The sequence below is a fragment of the Poeciliopsis prolifica genome, unplaced genomic scaffold, assembly GCF_027474105.1.
Source record: "Poeciliopsis prolifica strain line A6 unplaced genomic scaffold, Auburn_PproV2 SCAFFOLD081, whole genome shotgun sequence".
Lineage (NCBI taxonomy): Eukaryota > Metazoa > Chordata > Actinopteri > Cyprinodontiformes > Poeciliidae > Poeciliopsis > Poeciliopsis prolifica.
The window spans coordinates 347,346-353,150 of NW_026562456.1; positions in this window are offsets into that span (position 1 = coordinate 347,346).

The following is a 5,805-nucleotide window of genomic DNA, read 5'->3' on the forward strand; positions in this document are numbered from 1 at the left end:
TCGCCGAGTCCAGACTGTTTCTTTCTGGTTGTTTACTAACAATCGTAACGTCGGCTGTTAGATTCAATTTTCTGACCTTTTGGTTCGTTCATTTTCTTTTTCTTTATCATCCATCAAGAGTTTGGATTTATTTTGGGCATATTTCCTCCAGAGGAAGAGGGAAATAGTTTTTCTAACATATTTCATTTGTTTCTGTCAGTTTTTTGTTTCAGTAACGTCAGATTTACCTTGGATGTTTCAAACTGGTTTGGTAATTCTCCTGACTTCACGATTATGTGTGAGATTTTATTTGAACTTTTGCTGCTTTTTCATTCAGTTTCAGTCCAGGAACCAATAAACCTTTAAGTATCTTGAGCCACTTTACTCTGGTATAATTCAGGCTCTTATTTTGAAGGGACCTTTAGCTTTCACAGTCTTAGGAGCCAAATCTGCCTCCAGTCCAGCTAAATAAGAGTTTAGACCCGCAAATGTGACAAGATTTTATGTTTTTCAGGAATCTCTTTTATTTATATTTTTATTAAAGAGACTTTATTGTTCATTATAGATTTCAAAATACAGAAAAATCTTATTTTTAGTACTTATAAGTCTTGAAAACTATTTTCATCCCCATTTTATAACAATAATAGATCTCAGTGTGAATCTGTCATGGAATATCAATTTATTATATAATAAACTTAAACCATCTTTTTCATTATTTTATTTATATTTAAAACATTAGCTGATCCTTCATCATGATGTCTAATTTCTGCTCCAGCTCATCCTGGGGATCCTACAGGCGTCTCCATTGTGATGACTGCTCTAATATCTGTTTGTATTTACAGTGTCTGATCTTTAAAATCAGTTATTTTCTCTTTCAGTAGATCAGCATTAATTGATGACACATGCAGGTCGGTGTTTGTCCACAGGAGGGCAGCAAAACCGTAAGGAATAATAAATAAACAGGAAATCATGTTCTGGTAAAGGTTTATTTAGGACACTTCATTATTGCCTTTCATTTGAAAACTTTATTAAATTTGTGGTAACAGACCTCGTCTTGGCTGAAAACATGAACGACCAAGTTGAATCAAGAAGATTTTCTTCTATTTTTTTGGTTAATTGGCTGATTTAGTGCAGATTAATGTTTGATGAGTTCAGAAGGAGCCTTGATGGATTTCTATGATCAAGGATTCCAACCAAAAACGGATTTCAAACTAAATTTATATTATTTGAAACTTTATATGTTCAGCACTTCCAGGTTTCATTTTACAGATTGAATAAGAAACAGCATGAAAAACATTTTGGCAAGATAATTAATGAGATATAAAGCTTGAATCGTTCAACCAAAAACGCTGTTAGACTCTAAAAATGATCATTCATCCATTTATCCTTTTATTTATCATTGTGTTATCCATCTGAACAAAACAGAGAACCAATCAACCATCCAACCAACCATCCAACCAACCATCCAACCAACCAACCAACCATCCAACCAACCAACCAACCAACCATCCAACCAACCAACCAACCATCCAACCAACCAACCAACCAACCATCCAACCAACCAACTAACCATCCAACCAACCAACCAATCATCCAACCAACCAACTAACCAACCAACCAACCAATCATCCAACCAACCATCCAACCAACCAACCAACCAACCAACCAACCAACCAATCATCCAACCAACCATCCAACCAACCAACCAATCATCCAACCAACCAACCAACCAAACAACCATCCTTTGCTCCTCCAGGTCGGTTCTGCAGTTTCCGCGGTGATCCAGACCGGAAGTGTCTCTGTCCAGCCAGATCGTCCCTCCAGAGGGTTTGAAACCTTTCAAGGTCTCAGTCTCGTGTTTTGTTTTTGTTTTTATCATTTTGCTTCATAAATGGACCAGTGTTGTCTTTCTGAGTTTTGAATTAAACTAAATCTCTCAGTCTCTGCAGTTTCATGTCACCACCTGTAGAGGTCCTCGTTCATCTTTTTAGGTTTCCACAGCATCTCCCCAGTGTTTCCAGTCAGATCACCTCTTCAGGTTTCTGTCTGGACTCAGAGAGCGACTGATGACCTCATAGTGTGAACATTAAATATTTTACATAGCAGAATTTACAGCAGCTGTTAAATTCAATCTGAGATCAATCAGTCGAATGTGGCGAATTTAATCAACTGTGAAAATGAGATGTTGAGTTCTGATCATTCATTTCAAATCTAACTTGTTCCTCCAACACGTGACGATGTAAAAATAATTTGCCTGTACAGAAGTTATGTAACCAACAAACAGATCTAAAAAAAAAGTGTAGCAGTGTGAGAGTGGGCGAATGAAGCAAATTAAAACTTCACTTCAGTTAATTAGCTCATTTCTTTTTTTATTGAAGCAACAACAGATATCATTAGCTCACGCAGAGAGAGCCAGTTTCCCCTGCAGAGAAACAAGACATCCAACTTTAGATGCTCGAATCATTTCTTCTGTCTTAAATATTTTCACATTAGTTGCTGACGTCCAACCTTAACAGCAGCTTCATCCCTTCATCTCCAAACAAAAAGCTGTTTCTATGATCTCAGTTTCTTGGTCATGATCCACATAGAAAACCAACAAGGACACAGAGCGAGCTTTGGGTTACCAATGCTGGATAATCACAAAAATACCCCAAAGGTAATGAAATCTTTCTGTTTTCAATGTAACATATGAAAAAACTGTGACCTTTTGCCCCTGATTTGAACGTCATTAGAAAGCTGAAAAGTCTCCATCTTGCAGCCTGAAACTCTCAAACTGCTGCATCAGAGCTCCAGGACGCAGCATCGCCTCCAGCCTGTCAGTCGCTGTTGACGGAGGGATTTCCAGCCAAATGTTTCCTCTGCTCCAGTCATGCTTGCTTCTGTTTTTCCTGAACAGAAGGAGCAAATATTGTGCAGATCACATCCAGTTCGACTTTAAGCTGAAGTCCCTGTTCTGAACTGTCTGATGGTTCTGCTGTGCACAGACATGTGGGCCTGGTTCTCCTGCTCCGATTCCCGTTATTATTTCTAATCTTTTGATCTCCAGAGATGATGATAATCCCGCCACATGCCTCCCTGATTACCGCCGCCGTGGATTCATTCGGCTCTTCAGAGCTCCGGGTTTTTGCAGAGACGACACCAGCAGAGGTTGCTAAGGTGATTCAGGAGGTTCTGTTCGGACCTGCTGCAGATTTCTGAGATCAAACGTTTCCTCCTGATCAGATGAATGTCTTAAAAATGACATCATGAAAAAGTTCAATTTATGAAGCTCATTTGCTGTCATTAATCACCATCCTGTTTTATGTCTCAAACCAAACATTTCAGTTTTCCAGATTTACATATTCAAGAAGATTAAAAAGTAATTTATGCCAAATGGAATTTAGTAATATTAACTATAAATTGGATAATTTATTGTAGCAATAAATAATTAATGTTCCAACTCCATTTTTTGTTCACTCCTTGTTGTTGCTGGTCATAAGAGCATTTTTGCCTCCACTTGACCTTCTATGAACATGCAATGACCTTCCCATAATATTGTAATTTTCTGGGATTAAAAATTTAGAAGTTCATTCTCTTTAAGCCAGAATTGTAGAAATAACAAGAAATAAACACCTGAAATATTTCACTCTGTTTCTGAAATGAAGGACAGAAAATCTGGAACTTTTTGAGAGTTTTGAGACGTTTCTGAGTCTGTTTCAGCTGGACACAGCTGCTCCAGGTTCAAATGTTTTACTATCAGCTCATGTCTGATCGGAAGAAGTGATGGTTGTTTTAGAGAAGGCGGACATTTTTCACCCAGGCGTCGTTACAAACCGAAGGTGACTCAGACAGAACCGCAGCCTCGCCCAGAGCGATGCTTTTATTTCCGCACACCCTCAGCTCTCCTCAGAGCCGACTGGAAGGACCGGAAATCGATCGGGTCTCAGTCGGCTCATTGATCATTGGGTCCGTGAAGAACATTTTAGGCGGCTGTTTGCATCTCAAACTGCACACACAGGGAAACCCACAGGAAATAAAACCCAGGCAGACAAACTTTCATCAATAAATGAAATAATTAAAATAAATTAAATGAAGAAAATGTAACTAATCATCTCTGTGGTTTAGATTAATGTTTTTTAAAAGCAACATTGCAGTGCTGTTAGCAAATACTCTGTCACACCTAAATTTTAAAGCCATCAAACTCACTTTATTTGTTAGTTAAATACAAAATGCAGTTTTCAAATGATGATTTAATTTGTTCAGGGAGGAAAATGTCCAAACCAACCTGGAAGTATGAACAGTGATCACTCACCTGATGTGAAATTATGAATTAAACCACTTCTTGAGTTCAACTGAGTTCAGTTTCACCAGATTTTTACCTAATTACCTGTTAAATCAGTGAAATCCTTTAAGTAAACATGTTGTAATGTACTCCTATTTTAAAACAACAAAATCTTATTCAGATCAAATTCAAAGCACTTCATCAATCCCAAAGGGAAATTAAAGAACAGCCTATTTTCATATTTGTTACAATAATGTAGTTTATAGCGCCACCTGCTGACAACACAATATAAACAGGGTTTACAAAAGGATCATTTTTCACCTCAGGTTTTGACTAGAAGTAACAACGTCTTCATTGGTGGCTCATCACAGCCGTCCCCCATGAAGAACGAGGTGTAAAAGTGTCCAGCGTGTTTCTGAGCGACGCTGACGTGCTCTTCCTCCACTAAGAGGCTTATCTCATGCAGCTTGTTACACTGAGAGAACAACAAGCAGCCAGCGGCGTAATAAAACTCAGATCTGGATTGAATCATCAGGCTGCAGGAGCGAACGAACATCACTACAACAGGAGAGAGAGAAAGGTGAAACCATAGAAACTGTCACTCTGCTGCACCATGTGACCAGGAGTGTCAACACCTGAACCTGTGAGAAGGTCAAGCTCAGACATGAGCTGCTGGCAGCAGAGTCTTCACCAGGCAACGCTTTACAAAAGTTATTCTTCCTCTTAAAAAAATCCCACATCAGTCACATAACAACAACTAGCTTCCAGATATTTGGATTTAATGTGACAGATCTGCACAAAGTCGAGCAAAATATTGAAGAGGAAAGCAATTTGTTGTTTTTTGTTTCTTTTGTTACATAAATAACTCTTAAAAGTGTGGCATGCATTGTTGGATTTAGGCTAAAAATTGAATGATGGTATCTAAATCGATATTAGATTTTGAAGGACTAGAATGTGTTGAGAATTTGCCAAAGCAAAAATAATCTATTAAACTCACCATGTCCTCTTCTGAACTGTGATGTAACTGGCCTGTAGAAGTTAAAGTTTTCAACACATAGCATTAATACTCAGTAAGCTTCAGGTTAAAATGAAAAGTAAAACACTATAAATTAAACACGCTATTAAAAATTCTGGTTTTTTGTCAGTTTACATAAAATGTCCTCAGACGTGGAAGGAAAATATGAATCTATTGTTTGTCCTCCAATATGGCGAACAGGAAGTTCTCCCAGACCACCAGTCTCTTTCAGCTTAAAAGCACTTATTTCTCTTTTTGATAAATGAGTGAAATCTTTGTTAAAACCTAATCTTTTTTTTCATACACTAGTTGTAATCGGTGACTTTAACATTTACAAAGAAACATCCAGTGAATTAAGATTTTGTTGGACAAATGTTAAAGTTGTAAATTGGAGAAAATATAAAAGTAAACCATTTTTCTTGTCGTCAGAGCTTTTTTGTGATGTTTCTGAAGCAAACAGTGGAAGTGAGCCGGAGAGAGAGCACTGCGATGGGAGGAGGGCAGATTATGGAAATCTCAGTAAACAGATGCAACAAAAAATGGAGAGATG